Genomic DNA, 16,314 nt, shown 5'->3' on the forward strand with positions numbered 1-16,314 from the left:
GATTTGTGTGGTCAACCGCTCCCTCACAAAAACAAAACACAACACAACAATAATAGCAAAGCTTGGGTAGAAATGGACCTTTTAAAAGACAGTATTTTCCTTCAGCCAGTTGCCTGGCAGAGAGAATGAACTCACTTTAACTAACAGTAAATAATGAGGTATTCCTGTTTCCTCCTCCCCCACCCCCAGCTGCGTTTTTTTTTTTTTTAACTGAAGTAAACAATTTTTATGCTGTCTGGAGCTATCAAATTTAATAGCGTAGTACGCGTTAGCAAAAATAAATACATAAATAAACATATTAAAAACACCACTCTGTGCAACATGATTGTGAGCATTAGAAGAAATGTTGACAATATAACGGGAGGATTTTCTAGCTCAGGAAGCGAGTCAGATACAGGCAGGTGTCTGATACTGCTGCCTTCAGGGAATGGGGGATATATTTGTTAATATTGGTAAATCACTTTGCAAATGAAAAGTAGTTTATGGACTTTGTCCAAAGCCCATTGAAGTCAGCAGCAAGATACTTGTTGACTTTCGTGGCCTTGGGATCCTGCCTTATAAAAGTTAAGTGGGGCTTGGAACAAGGTGTGTTAATGTTTCCAGAATCATAAGTGCAGATGAGTTGATAAATTTCCTGGGCTCATATGCTGTTGCTTTGCAATTTCAGAGCCCCACCATCCATGATCTCAAAGCCCTTTAAAAATATTAGTGAATCAAGCCTTCCAGTTCTCCTGAAGTATGTTAATTATTATTATCCTCTCTTTGCAGATAGGGAGATGGGTCCTTTTTAAATACAGTATCGTGCAACAATGATCCCAATCACAGCAGTGGACTTTTACTGCAGAACGTTCTAGGGTTTTATTTTGTAATTGGAGGCTAAGAGAAATTAAATGGTCATGCAGCAATTCCATGTGACAGAAACAAGATCAGCTTCAGTTCTGTTCTGGAGGGACCAGCTCTGGATCTTCCTCGTGTGTTCATTTCTCCAAACTACCACTTCCCACCTATTTAACTGGTGTCTTGCGTAACTTAGCCATGTCATTTAAATACTGTTTTCTGAAAAGGGCAACATGTCCAGTGAATTATGATGTTGGGAGTCAGGAGCCCCGGGTTCTAGTCTTGACTGTGCCATTGAGTTGTTGGGAGACATCAGGCAAGTCTCTTAATCTCTCTGGATAAAGTTTTCAAAAGTGCCTAAGTGATTTAGGAGCCTTTAAAACCCTAGGACTTGTGAGAGTGAGTGTCTCTAGAGTTCCTATGGGATTTTGGCTTCTAAGTCATTTAGATGCTTTTGAAAATGTTACCCTCTGTTTTCTCTCTGTTAAACAAGGAGTGATCTTTCTTAACCACCCTGAAAGTTCTTAAAAATCTACAGATAAATGCAAAGTTGTTATTATTACTGCACAGGGACTATGGAACCTCTCAAAAGGTTGGGTTCCACCATTTCATATCCCAAAACATCAAGGGCCTTCAAAACCCACTTGACCATGGTTTCTCTTCATCTCTAGAAATCTCAGTAATAGAATCCTAGATGCTCTGTAGAAAGGAAAGAAGAAATTAATTGAAATTACACTTCTGCATTTTCTGTATACATTATTGTTGCTGATGGCACCAGGTACATCAGGGAATTTTTGCCTGTCTCACCCACCTAGGACTAGTTACTTAGCAAATTTTTATTTCCTCTTCACCTTCTACAATGTCGGGACAGTGGAAGCAGTAGTTAGTAATTTCCTGTTTCTCAGTTTTATTAAAAGGTGCCAAAATGAATTGCCTCATAGACAAAAGCCAACCAGGTATAGCAGGGACAATGCAAACTTCCCACACGCCAGCCCACTGACATGCTTTGGCTTTTCTCTCGGGGGGACCATCTCTAGTAGTAAGGGGTATTTCATTCTCCATGGTCTGTACATTTCTTGTTTTAAAAATGCAAGCCAGTGGCACCAAATATTGTCCGTTTTTGTGGCATGGACACCTACCCACCAAGAATTGGATAGTGATCCCCTGCTTGATTCACTATGGTAATGCTGTTTAGATGCAGATCCTGCAAAAGGACCCAACCAACTGGACTGCCCTTGACGAACAGGACTCCATAAGTGTCTACATGGACAGGTCTCTTTGCAAGATCGGGGTCTAACTAGGAAGCATTTAGAGGCTGTTAGCAACAAAATTGTCATCGTTCCAGTGAGTGGAGTGGACCGTACCCTGGAAGTTAACAGTCTCGCCCAAGCCCGTAGTCTGTGCACTGCCTAATGGCTTTTCAGCTTGTTGTCCTCATAAAAGCTGTGTCAGCCACCTGGTGCCGGTTGCAGCCGCTGTCTCGCGCGCTGGGGCTGCGAGCTAAACTGCAGTGAGAGTCCATTTTCTCGGCAGCTGTTGGGTGGGGAGGATTGCGGGGGGGGGGCATTCTAGTTGACTGCTCGGTGCTGTGAAGGAGGCACTGATGGAGAGAACACAGAGGGTTGGGTTTCTGGAAGCAGAGGCTGGTGCTACTGCCTGAGAAGGAAGCGTTGACAGATCAGAGTGAGGGGAAAGAGAGCTGTTACCTACCATTGGCCATTTCCCAGCAGGGGTGTTACATTAGCTAAGGTGTGTTGGCGTTTAAAGCAGCTGATTAAAAATGAAGGAGCAGATGGTGAAGTTGGTGTTAAGTTGTTGGTCTTTTTTTTCCCTCCTGATGATGGGAAGAAAATAAGCACCAGGCTTGCGGGAAATGTCTGGGACAGGGGGGAGACCTCCACAGTGCTGAGATGTGTGTATTCTGGTTGGCTTTCTAGTCATTAGTAGCCCTGAGTAAAGCAGTATGTTTGCCTCCATCAGAACATTGGGCTGACTAGTGTCGAGTTCTTGTATGTGTTGATATGGTAGAGTTAAACTGCCGTTCTGCTGGGGCTATTTAAAAGTCAATACCGTCTTACTCAACCGGTCTGTTCCCCATGCATACTTGGAGTCATAGCTGCTTTGAGGAGGGTGAAACCCAGCGCTAGTCCTATACCCCATTTCATCCCTCTGGATCGGGCTCAAGTGGGATTTCAGACTAGAGCTGTGCCAAGAACGGTAATTCCGTATTGTGGAGAATTTAGACATTTCCTTTCATTCCGATTTGGAACGAAACCCAAAAGTTTCCAATCCCTCCAAGAAACAGTATCCAAAAAAATGTCATTTTGAAACATCAAAATGATTTTGTTTCTAGAATTTCAAAAATGAATTTCCACCTGGCAGGCTGAGGGGAGCCTAGGGAGTGCCGGCCCATTGACTCTGAGGCTCGTGTCTTAGTGGGGCTTCCTGGCTCTCCATCAGCCAGGATGGCTGCCAACGAGCCGGGAAAGTAAGGATTCCATTGCACCCTCATCGAAATTGAGCAGTCTCTATGAAATGAATCTACACTCTCTGATGGAGAATTTCTGACCAGCTCTACCAACGACCTCATGTACACGCTCTGCACTGGGGAGAATGTCACCACAGGTGACTAAAATGTTACTGCTTTCCGCCCATAAACTGAATGTACAGCCCTTGCTTTTCCCCCCACCCAAATAACAGATGAAATCCTGGCTCCATTGAGAGTTTGGCAATTCCCTGGACTGTTCGGAGTTTGTCAATGGCTTCACTGGGGCCCAGATTTCACTGATAGTCTTTTAATATTTACAGGCACTCATCTGCCATAGAAAACTGTGGTCAGGGGCATATCGCCACCTGATAATGTGTTACAGAGATACAAGGGCACCGTCTACATTACTCCAAGGCATCCTGGAAGAGGTGTTCAACCCATCTCACCTTGGCCTGGGTCCAGGTGCTATGTAGGTACAAATGACCGATCTCCCAGCAAAGAGGCATTCTGCTTAATATTCTCAACCAATCAAGCTGCAGCAGGGGATGCGTGAACTAGTGACTGGCACAGAATTGCTACTCAATTTGTCTGCACCATCACCGGACAATAATATGGCTTTGCAATACACTCTGCCATACCTTGGGTATGAAAGATGCTCTGTGGAACCGACGCTTATTCGAGCCAATTCTGTCAGAATCTAGGATTGTAACGCATGCGAATGCCCTTAAAGTGTTCTTTTTCGGGGGAATGGTTGGGGCTGTGGCAAGGCAAAGCCAGAATGTTAATAAGTGAAGATAAATTATAACATACAAAGAGCAGCTTCCGTAGCCTAAACCAGAATACCTGCTACAGTATATGGAGGATGTGAACTTTATTTAGGGATTTTTTGGTGGGTGGGTTTCTTACATTTACTGCTACTAAAAGCAGGAGACTGGACTGGACAGACTTGATGCTTAGACCTTGTGTGGCTGCGCCTAATGTCCTGAGACAGGGGTTCTCAACCTTTTGCTTTCTGAGCCCCTCTCTGCCCTCCTCCCCAACATGTTATAAAAACTCCACTGCCCACCTGTGCCACAGCAACTGTTTTTTGGCATATAAAAGCCAGGGCCGGTATTTGGGAGTAGCAAACAGCGTGATTGTCTGGGGCCCCATGCCACAGGGGGGCCCGCAAAGCTAAGTTGCTCAGGCTTCAGCTCTAGGTGGCAGGGCCCTGGGCTTCAGCGCCCGCGTGGTGGACTTTCGGCTTTCTGCCCTGGGCCCCAGTGAGTCTAATATTGGCCCTGCTTGGTGGACCTCCTGAAACCTGCTGCCACGGAGCCTGATTGAGGACTACTGTCCTAAGAGACAGGTTGAAAAGCTAGAAGAGAAGGGAGAATAAACTATGCTCTTAAATTCTAGTTTCTCTCTGTCTTCATAGGTTGGTCATAACCTGCAGCCAAAATCATCAATATACTTTCTGGCCATTTGTACTGGAGAGTTTTCTCAGCCATGCGAAATGCAATTTCAGATGCTATGCACAGTGCATAACCTGGCAACCCACCCACACACTGCAGGAGAACAAAGGCAAAGTTATCTAATAACAATTGAATATTTGGCTGGAAGCAGCTTACTTTGCAGCTTTGAACTATTGACTTGCTGGGGAACGTGAGAATTACAAAAACAAATTGTCAGTTTAAAATAGGTGACTGTGACCGGAAGAATCTGCTCCACTGAAATCAGCTTTCATCCTCTATTTCCTATACCTATTATGGTCCAAACAACCTGGGCCGCCAACCAATCAGTCTATTGTCAAGCAATAATGGTTACATTTATTATTATTTATTGCAGTAACGCTAAGAGGCCATGACCAAGTGCTGTATAAACATATAGGTGCTGAATAAACATATAATGAATGTCAATGCCTGCCTCAAATTGCTTACAAGCTATTTCTACAGAGCCTCTTATCTTGGAGGATCACAAAGCACTTTAAAAACTCTTTATATCCATGAGTCACTTGTCACTGAAGTGCAGCCACCTCTGGGGTGTGGTAGCTGTTTCACAATGCACAGAAACAGTACACAAAGTTAAGAAAAATGTCCTCTCCCAATAAAACTGCAGCGGAGATTAAATGTAATTGCACAAAGTGGGATTTGGCCCAGGACACCAGAGTTAACATACCTAGTAATCAAGTATCAGAGGGGTAGCCGTGTTAGTCTGGATCTGTAAAAAGCAACAGAGAGTCCTGTGGCAGCTTTAAGACTAACAGACATATTGGAGCATAGGCTTTCGTGGGTGAATACCCACTTCGTCAGACGCATGTAATGGAAATTTCCAGGGCAGGTATAAATATGCAGGCAAGAATCGGTATGGAGATAACGAGGTTAGTTCAATCAGGGAGGGTCAGGTGCTCTGCTAGCAGTTGAGGTGTGAACACCAAGGGAGGAGAAACTGCTTCTGTAGTTGGCTAGCCATTCACAGTCTTTGTTTAATCCTGATCTGATGGTGTCAAATTTACAAATGAACTGAAGCTCAGCAGTTTCTCTTTGGAGTCTGGTCCTGAAGTTTTTTTGCTGTAAGATGGCTACCTTTACATCTGCTATTGTGTGGCCAGGGAGGTTGAAGTGTTCTCCTACAGGTTTTTATATATTGCCGTTCATGATATCTGACTTGTGTCCATTTATCCTTTTATGTAGTGACTGTCCAGTCTGGCCAATGTTCATAGCAGAGGGGCATTGCTGGCACATGATGGCATATATAACATTGGTGGACGTGCAGGTGAATGAACCGGTGATGTTGTAGCTGATCTGGTTAGGTCCAGTGATGGTGTTGCTGGCGTAGATATGTGGGCAGAGTTGGCATCGAGGTTTGTTGCATGGATTGGTCCCTGAGTTAGAGTTGTTATGGTGTGGTGCGTGGCTGCTGGTGAAAATATGCTTAAGGTTGGCGAGTTGTCTGTGGGCGAGGACTGGCCTGCCTCCCAAGGTCTGTGAAAGCGAGGGATCATTGTCCAGGATGGGTTGTAGATCACTGATGATGCGTTGGAGAGGTTTAAGCTGAGGACTGTAGGTGATGGCCAGTGGGGTTCTGTTGGTTTCTTTCTTGGGCTTGTCTTGTAGCAGGAGGCTTCTGGGTACACGTCTGGCTCTGTTGATTTGTTTCCTTATTTCCTTGTGTGGGTATCGTAGTTTTGAGAATGCTTGGTGAAGATCTTGTAGGTTTTGGTCTCTGTCTGAGGGGTTGGAGCAGTTGTGGTTGGTCTCTGATTCTTGCCTGCATATTTATACCTGCCTCTGGAAATTTCTATTACATGCGTCTGACAAAGTGGGTATTCACCCATGAAAGCTTATGCTCCAACACATCTGTTAGTCTTAAAGGTGCCACAGGACTCTCTGTTGCTTATCCCTAGTAATATCTGTTTGTTTCCTTCTTTGCTGGTGACCTAATACCTTCCAGAAGCTTCCAAGCTTCGTCTTTCATGTTAAATCTTTTCTTTGACTAAAGAAAACCAGAAAGCAATCCAAACGGCTTCATGCAGGCACATTGGGCAGTGTTTTGCCGACAGGTTCCAGCAGTGCGTAGTGTCAATGTGAATTCTCTGCTCAGGGCTACCTTACTGATCAGGAAATATTATATCCAGGAAAAACGTGTTCACTTGGAAACCTAGCTGCTAAGTAGACTATTGCAAGGTAGGAGGTAATGAGCATGATTAACTGCTCTCTTGCAGCACAGAAGATGATGGCTTGGTAAGTGAGCAGAGAGGTGAATTTCAAATGAAATGTTACCAATGGGGAATAGGCGAAAGTACCCCTTGCAATCAATGAGCTCCAGGACATTGTTGTAAAGAAAAATATACCAATTACGTGCACATAAAATATTGATGGTAATAATCATTATTATAACCATGATGCAATCTGTTAAAGTGAAAGGAATAAAAAGGAGGTGGAATGGGAAGCAGTGGAACAGTAGGTGGCCTAGCTCCCAGATCCTTAAAGTTGCTGGCAGTGCTTATTAATAATCGTGTGAAACCATAATGAGTAAGCGTGTAGCCCTTACCTGGCTGAACAAGGGGAGGCTCTCAGCTGTGGGCACCAGAAGAACTGAAGAGACCGCAGCGCTGGGTGTGAGACCCCACTGTTGGTTCAATGCACCATTTGCTTGTGGTTTACTCTGTACCCAGCTTGTTTCAGAAGGATCCCCATTAGCCACCTCACACGGTGGGCCTGAAGCTCCTGCCATGTACCCTGGTTGGACTCCTCTGGCCCCAATTCTCAGCTCTGGCCAAAGAGGGGTTAGCACAAATCAGGAGGAGGAAGGCTGCAAAAGTGCCCCTTTTCCCATACACCTGTTGTCCTGGGCTGTCCAGGAACTGGGCTACTCCCTGGTATAAATTAAAACAACCTGCTACGGTCAGCAGCCCCTGGAGGAGCCAGGGATATACCTATCTCATAGAGCTGGAAGGGACCCTGAAAGGTCATCGAGTCCAGCCCCCTGCCTTCACTAGCAGGACCAAGTACTGATTTTTACCCCAGATCCCTAAGTGGCCCCCTCAAGGATTGAACTCACAACCCTGGGTTTAACGGGCCAATGGTCAAACCACTGAGCTATCCCGCCCTCCTGGCCTTGCTCCACACCCCAGTGGCTTGTGGGAAAGAAGAGGTGCAATAGGAGCTGGTTTTGCTCAGCATATACTACTCTATCCTAACATGTTTTAGGGGTGGGTACAACCAGCGCACCCAGGGATCAGTGAGCTCTGGAGGTTACTGCATAGCATGTGGTTTGCTGCAGCAACGGTAGAGTGGGTAGGGCCAGGAGGGCTCCGAGGAGAATGGCTGGACAGCAGCAAATTGGTTGGTCTAAGGGAATGGGGTTTGATTGATGGATGGCAGATTGGTTTATAGGCCGGGGAGAAGAGCGACGTCTTGAGCTGGGGTTTGAAAATAATCAGGAGGTCAGTTAAATGCAGGGAGTCTGTCCCGTATGGCGGGGGTTGTATGTGTGTGGGAGAGATGAAGGCCTCAATCCCACAAGATGCTGAGCCCTTTCAATCCCCAGTTACTTCATGGAGAGTTGAGGGGTCTCTCTGTTGCCCTGTACTGTTGCCCAGTACTGCTCGGGGAAGACTAAGGGCTTGTCCACACTTCTAGTGCTGCAGCTTAGTGAAGACGTTGCTTATGCTGACAGAAGAGCTTCTGCGGTCAGCGTAGGTACTCCACCGCCCCAAGAGGCAGTAGCTTTGTTAATGGGAGACACCAGGAGTTAGGTCTATATAACTGCATCGCTCAGGGGTGTAGATTTTCCAATAGAGTGATGCCGACATAAGTTTGTAGGTTAGACCAAGACTTAAAGACATTGTTCAGTCCAGAGACTCTCCTGCATGTACCTCTCTGATAACACTTCTGTTGGTTGCTGTGGGGGTGATCTGCTGTCAGGTGGGGAATAGGCAGCAAGGGTGGCTGAACTTATAACTCAACCAGCTGGGGCCACCCCTCCGCCCAGCATCGCTCCCTGGATCCCAAACTGTGCAGGGGAGAAACACACACACATTCTGGGGAACCAAGACCCAGGTGAGGCCTCCACGTCCCTCCAACCCCCACCCCCATATGGTATTGGAGGGGGGAAACTACAAAGAGAAGCGTGCCACAGACTCCAGTCAGTCTCTATTGACTCCAGAGCAGAAGCAGCCAAAGTAGACATTCCCCCTGGACGTTCAGAGACCTTTCCACAAGTTTGACTGGACTTTCTCTGCCCTGTGCTGACTGGTTGTTTGTGCCAACCCTTCCTCTTCTCCACAGTCTCTTTACCTCTGCTTCACTCCACACCTGCCCCTCTTCCCCTCCCTTTGCTTGTCCATTGAGCTGGTCCCCTCCTAACTAAACCCACCCCCCAAAAAAGTTTGTGGAACTAACCTGCTGGTTGTTGCCATCCCATAGTTCACTCTGCTTGTGTGTTACACCCCTCTCCCCCACCCTGTGTCTGTGTTTAGATTGTCAGCTTTTTGGGCAGTGTGGGGCACAAAGGGACCCATTCTTGGTTGGTCCTTCATAAATATCGTAATAAACACGACGATAGGAAAAAAATACCCTCAGCTCCTGTTCTCCTCATAGGAAGAAGAATGGATAAAAACAAAGGGAAGAAAAAACTCGCAAAATGAGAAGTAACATTGGAATCAGGTCTGAATCTCTTTTAGAGTTTTCTGGGAGGTGTCGATGACTCTTAAAGGTTGTTCTTTAGAGCACTTGGGGTAACTGATAGGCCATGAAGAAAGTCATATCAGGATTAACCCAGTAATTTTACTCGGGACTTTCTGTTTGGTGCAAAACAGGGTTCAGCTCCAGTTTGGATTTGAGTCCAACCATGAATCAAACCTACCAGATTTCTGAAATATGAAAATTTTGATTAGAGGGAAGGAAATTACTCTTCCTGATATTCACATTTTGATCCAGGTCAGTAATGATTTAAAGTTACCAGGGCTTTAGATCAAGTTAAAAGGAAAAAAAGGCATATCCTTCCAGTTTAATTTTATGTCGCTATTTTAGATAATAGAAAAGTTTTGGTTATTAGAGGAGTATACACTGTGCCTTATTTTGCATGTGATATGAGAAAAATATTAGAGTAATACAGTGCTGCAAGTAGTTAATGCTAAATGAATTCCTGCATTTGCTTGTCAGAAAATTGGCAACACATTGCCTCATTGTAAACAGTGGGCTTAATGACCATATTCTTCAATATTAATCCAGTAATCAATTCTATTGAATCATCATCTCTATACACACTACAAAAAACACATTGTCTTGCTTTTGGAAAGATACAAAATTTTGTGGGCTGAAACCAACAGTTTTGTTCCCCTCTTTCTGTTTGTCTGAGGGCTTAAGTGATGTACAGGCCCTTGTCCTAGCCCTCTGGGCAGGGCTGAATTTCACCCTGAGTGGTTTAGGTCTGGGCGACATGGTATGTCCTATTGTTGATATACTGATGGCTGTTTGGGCTATGGGATGTGTTTTGGAGGCCTTATTTTGGTTGTGACTGGATAGATGTCTACCTCATCAAACAACCAGGTCAACTGTACCCTTTCTTCAGCTGAAAGGCCATGGAGGGAATAGACAAGGGGTAGTCAATTATTTTTTGTCACGGTTCAAATTTCTTGGACAAGGTACAGTCAAGGTCCAGACTCCAGAGAAAATAATAATTTAAAAAACCTCCAGTAATGATAACAAGTAAATAAAAAGATTTTGGGGTCTATTCAAGTGTGTCTGGCGGTCCGAATTTGGTCTGCAGTTTGCCTATTGACTACCCCGGAATAGATTTTTAGTCAGGCTGAACTCTCTTCTCATACGTGGTGGTCACTCCAGAACAGGCTTTGAAACACAATGCTAGGCACTTCCACTGCCTGTTCGGGGGCTGAGAAGGGAATTCAGGTTCACAAAGCTTCGTTCTGACTCCTTTCCCCAGCACTAAAATTCACTTCCAGAATTAATATATTTGTTCACCTTGCCGTCAAGTAAAAAGCTTTCTGGAATTTTATAAGGATCTGTGTCTAACAACACAGACCATCCATGGTAGTTCTTCCCCAGCGGATCTGAGTTCTTTTGACAGCAATTCAGGTAGGGTGGTAAAACAGTTCCTCCTTCGGAAGATGATGTGCCTCTTTCATAGTAAATATTTATTTTTTTCTCAAGTGGCAGTGCAAATTCATTACAATATAATGATGCTACAATCCAAAGAGCTTCCTTAGTTAGCATTTGACAGCATGAGCCCTGTCCACATGGACACTTACATTCAAGCTCATTGTGGTATTTTTCCCATGAAGTGATCTTTAATATGGCCTGGGTCACCCAGCTTTAGTAGCTCACTGAGCAAAGTAATGTAAGTTATAGTTATTTCTGGCCATAGCGAATTCCTATATATATAAACAAGCCCAATAAATCCATTTCTCCCGTGCAATCCTTTCACTTGTGCGTCTTGCTTTCCATGTTCATCCTCATGTTGGACCCAAATTTAGAAGCGGGCCTGGTGACACGGCTGTGTAGATTGACATGGATGAGAACAGCAGGTGACATGGCTCCGTCATGCATGTATTGGAGAGGGGGAGGTGACACAGATGCATGTTATAATCAGATGAGCTTGATTTCCCCTCTCTTTCACATGGAGTTTTGCTGATATAGCGTTCCAAGGATAAATCCAGGCAGGAATCGGGAAGAAATTCACCTCCTTCTGCTGGCCATCTTCATTAGTGGGACCCATGCTCATGCTGCAGAGGTTCATTAAGAGAGCTTCCTGTTCGTAATGGTTCCTACCAACTGATTCACAACAGATACACAGTGTAAACCCATGAAGCTTCAATAGAAGAGAGCACCACACAGTCTAGTGGTTCAGGTGCTGATTTGGGAGCCAGGGGAGCTGGCTTCTTTTCCCACCTCGGCCACTGACTTGTTGGGCAAGTCACTTTACCTCCGTGTTCCTGTTCCACCTGCCGCCTTGGTTTGTTCAGCCTGTAAGCTCTTCAGAGCACGGGCTGTCTTTTACTGTGCATGGGCATACAGCACCCAGTACAATGGGGCACTGATCTCAGGGGAGACAGCTAAGTGCTACTATAATACAAACAGTCATCATGTGTGTCCTACCTGCGTGTCCCTGGAACATTCCTCCGCAGTGAAGCAGCCCGTCCCCTCAAGTGTTTGGTGGTGCTGTCTAGAAGCGTTGCTTCCTTCTGTGTTATGTGCCGTCCCTTTGACTATGTCTAGGGACTCTGTGTAAATCACACCCTGGAAACTGGACCGCAAGAGGAAAAGCGGGCAACCTTATACAAGGAAGTTGTTGAGCTTTTCGGCCTCAGTATTTGCATGGTTCAATTTAAAAAGTTTTCTCTCTACCTTCGTAGATAAGCCCCCATCACAATGGAATGCCTTCTTGCTTCAGGGAAACTTGCTGTGTACTAGACTTCATGACAGAGAAGGCAGCTGCTTGTGCCAGCCTATATACATTCTTGTTCTTTATCCGTCTCTCCCTGTCATTCATTCTGCTCCATTTTTCCCAGTCCCTCTTGAGTGGAATTCAAACACAACCACAGTCAAGTTTGAGTGGGTTTGAAATGAGGCCAAATGAATTCTCCACTCCTTGAGAGAGGGACATCTTTTTAATTAGGAAAAATGCGTTGACGATGCCCATTTAAGGTAGTATTAAACAAGACACAATGAAGTCGGTCTTGGATGGGTAGGAGAGATTGCACAATAGACTAGTTTATTGTGTAAATACATCTTTTTATGTTTTCAAAATCATGTGAGGTACTCAATAGACTGTAAAAACTCCAACAGAGCTATTCCAGCCTGATGTATTGTGTCAATCTGTTAGTATGGATATGCATATTAAAATGGGTATAAAAATGACTGCACATGATGTTGCACAGAAGGCAGTGTTCAGATCTTGAGCACTGAAGAAAGTTCCTAATCCTTATTTTCGGTTAGTGGCACTTAAAATTTCATGGAAAAATTGTAGATGGCTTAAAATCAAGGAGGAGAGAATAGATTGGCTCAGAAGATTGGGATTGTGGTGCAGAACCTTTCGGGTCTTGGGTTCTTGGGGGTCATTGCCATCTGGCAGAGGTGTAATAATAGCTTATGTGAAAGAAGTTGGGGGCTGTTACTCTGTTCCTAGTGGACCACCCCATATAGCACTGATCTGCTTGCTTGTTGGCCATCTCAGCAGACAGGCCAAGCTCCAAAATGGGCATGAGGAATGAGCTCTTCTCCCATACAGCTGATTCTTTTCCAGGTCAGAATACAAAGTAGCTTTTCATGATGTGGCAGCTCTCTATATTTCATTTAATGGCTCCAGATCAAATGGGACCTGTTTACAAGAAAAAAAACTGTTCTCTTTTTCTAATGGCCAGCTTTGCAGATTTATCCTGGGATCTGAGAGTCAAGCTGGGTTTTTTTCCCATCTCATGAATAATTGACTGCATAATTCTGCAGGCCAAATTATGGTGTCAGTCTTGCCTATACAATTCCTCTGTCCTCAGTGATACCTTCACAGACACTGTTGCTTTTAGTGGCTTAGTACGGTTGTATCTGATGTGAACTTATAAGACAAGATGGGAGAGGTTGAATTTAACAAACTATTCTATTGACGATGCACAAGAAAAGAGAGATTTTAGCACCCCCTCCCATAGCTGCAGTGGCTCTGGATGGACAACAGGAGTGAAAAGCTGGAAAAATGTGTTTGTCACTGAAGTCAGTAGTTATGACTCTGAACATGCACTAGGGCAAATCTGTTGATTTAAGAAGATGCCAGTTTTACAGGGTCATTTTTCAGCCTAGAACTACATGAAGTTAAACCAGTGTGTGGCAACTTGTGCTCCAATTGCCTGTCAAACCTCCAGGAAAAAAAAATAGAAGACCCTTTCCCTGTTATAGAGAGCAGAGGAGTTGGTTTTAGGGCCTGATTCTCTACTCACAACAGTATAACACCACTGGCTTCATTATAGTATAGTCCTGTTTTACACCAGCGCATGTGAGAAGGGACTTGTGTGCCTTCTTCAAATCCTAGGGCCCACGCGTCAGACTGAAACTTTGATTTATTTCTTATGCAGCCGAAAATTGCCTCGTTTAACGGTTGGGGTGGGGTGGTGGTGTCAGAAGATGTCAGCCAAGAGGATGTGTTTATTGCAGAGTTATAAACTTCTTCAGAATAAGGACTTATAAGGCAACGCTTACCAGAAACCTCCTGACTCTCCCGGCATTCTAGGGGGGTAGGTCTATTTTAAAATAAATGCACAGCCCAAAAACTTCGCTGCTGTAGAACTGAGCAAAAAGAAAAGTATTTTGAGTAAGATCATCTTAAAGGAAGTGATACCAGTTTAGAAACGCTGCAGCTATTTGTCTAAAGTCACCCCCAACCCCTCTCTATCTAAACAAAATAATAAGTAATGAGATGACAGGAAGAAACTGACGAGCATGAAATATGTAATGACATGGATCAAGATCTATTGCTTTGCATTGGAGGCAAGCTAAGCCTTGGATAAGTATTTCACAGCTATGGAATTAACGAAGAATAAATAGAAGACCCATTGCCTGTGTTTCACTCAATAGAATGCTTTATTTACCGTGTCTTATTCAGTTGCTGGAAGTAGTAAATGTCCCATTTGGCTTCAGAATGGATTTTAAAAGGGGTGAGAAAAGCACAGGGGTTGGTCCCTGACATCTCTAGTGTCATATTCCTACTGAGGTGGCCAACATACTAATTTATTAGTAACATGGCAGCAAAGGAACACCATAAATGTTCTGAGTCACCATCCTGGAAAAAAACATCAAGGCGTAGCATTTTCAGCATCAGTAGCCTGGAAGAGACCCCCCAGATGGTGCAGTTTCTCTTTTCTTCTTGACTTTGAAAGCTGGGCTATATGTCACACACAAGTTATAGGCTTGATGCAGAAATTACTGAGTGAGGTTTTAATGTCATGTGTTGTGCATGAGATTAGACTAGATGATCATGATGGTTCCTTCTGGCCTTAGAATCTATACTAAGATTCTACATACATCAGTCATGCTTTCAGCCATTTCGATGTGTTTATTAATGTGTATGTATTCTCTGTATCTATCTCATCCTGTAAGGAAAGCACTTAAACATGTGCTTAATTTAAAGCATATACTTAACTCTCATTGATATGTTTGTGTTTCACTGAATCAGGGACACAGCATTAATGAAGTGTGCTGGCTACATGTAAGGATTGTATCCATAGATCTTAAAGAAAAAGACCTCCTTCATCTTTCTGACCCCAACCCAGACCCGCAATCAACTGACTTCCCCAAACGGGCACCACATAACTCTCTCCAGGAAATGCCAGAGAAACTGGTTCTTGTTTTTGGATTAATTGGCACAAATTCATCTTCAAAGTCTCATGGGACTAGATTGCCCCTCCCTGTAGGAAAACCCTAGTTTAGGGTCAACAGCAATGTTTGTGTCCTGGAAAAAGTGTGTGCAGAGTTTCTAGATGAGCATTTACAGGGGTGTTAATTAACTGGAGTTAATTGGAAGCCAAGGAGCTCAAGTTACAAAAGGAGCAAAACCGGTAATCTCCGCAGGCCCAAAGCATGGGCTTTGCAGCATGCCGGAAGGTGAACTGATCTGGGCTAGTTTGGACTGGGATGGGGTAGAGATTTCTGTAGGAAATGAGCCCTCGTAGGGAATGCCTACCCTTCAATTAAACACCTGTGTCCTCTGTCAGTTGACTGGGCTCACTGGTTTTGGGCTGAGGGGCTGTACAACTGTGATGTAGTCATTTGGGATTGGGCTAGAGCCTGAGCTACAGGGCCCTCCCACCTCCGAGGGGAGCTATTGAGACTGGAGGGGGCATGTGCAGCCCAGCGCCAAACTGAAAGGGACATCCTATTCCTGGGTGGCTGGTGCCCAGTGCCCTGTGCTTCTTTCCCCCCGCCCTCCGGCTTGGCAGCTGGTGCTCTGTGCACCAACATCCCCTTGTTCCACACCCAGATGCTGGTGCCCTGTCCAGTCCTCCACCCTAATGGCTGGTGCACAAGCTCCTACCCCTCCCCAGGGCTGGGGGTGTCTGCCAGGACCAGCAGAGGTTGAAAGGGAGGGCCAGGATGGACTGGAGAGTCGTCTCTGCCCCCAGCTGGCTGTCTTGACCTCCTGCACTGCGGCAGCTGCTCCGGCCCCACCTCTGGGTCCCACTCTTGTCTCCATTCCCTCCCATATGTGTGCGTCTGGGCTGAACATAGCTGGGTTCCTCTCCACTCCCACCTCTGTGAGAGTAGTGGAGATGGAAAACATTGGGAGGGTGGAAACAGATCTGTCCCCCATTCCCCCACCAGTATTTCCACTGGGGGGGGGGGGCTAGCCTGCCCCCGCCCCCCTCCCCTGAATTCCACCACAGACTATACAGCAGTGAGTCAGCCAAATAGATATTAGTGCCATATTTACATAGTCCTTTGTCTGACCGTAACCACACTTAAAATAAGCCCCACTCTTTATGGCATCTGGCACATGTGTCGTAC

This window comes from Trachemys scripta, chromosome 10 (genome assembly GCF_013100865.1).
Source record: "Trachemys scripta elegans isolate TJP31775 chromosome 10, CAS_Tse_1.0, whole genome shotgun sequence".
Classification (NCBI taxonomy): Eukaryota; Metazoa; Chordata; order Testudines; family Emydidae; genus Trachemys; species Trachemys scripta.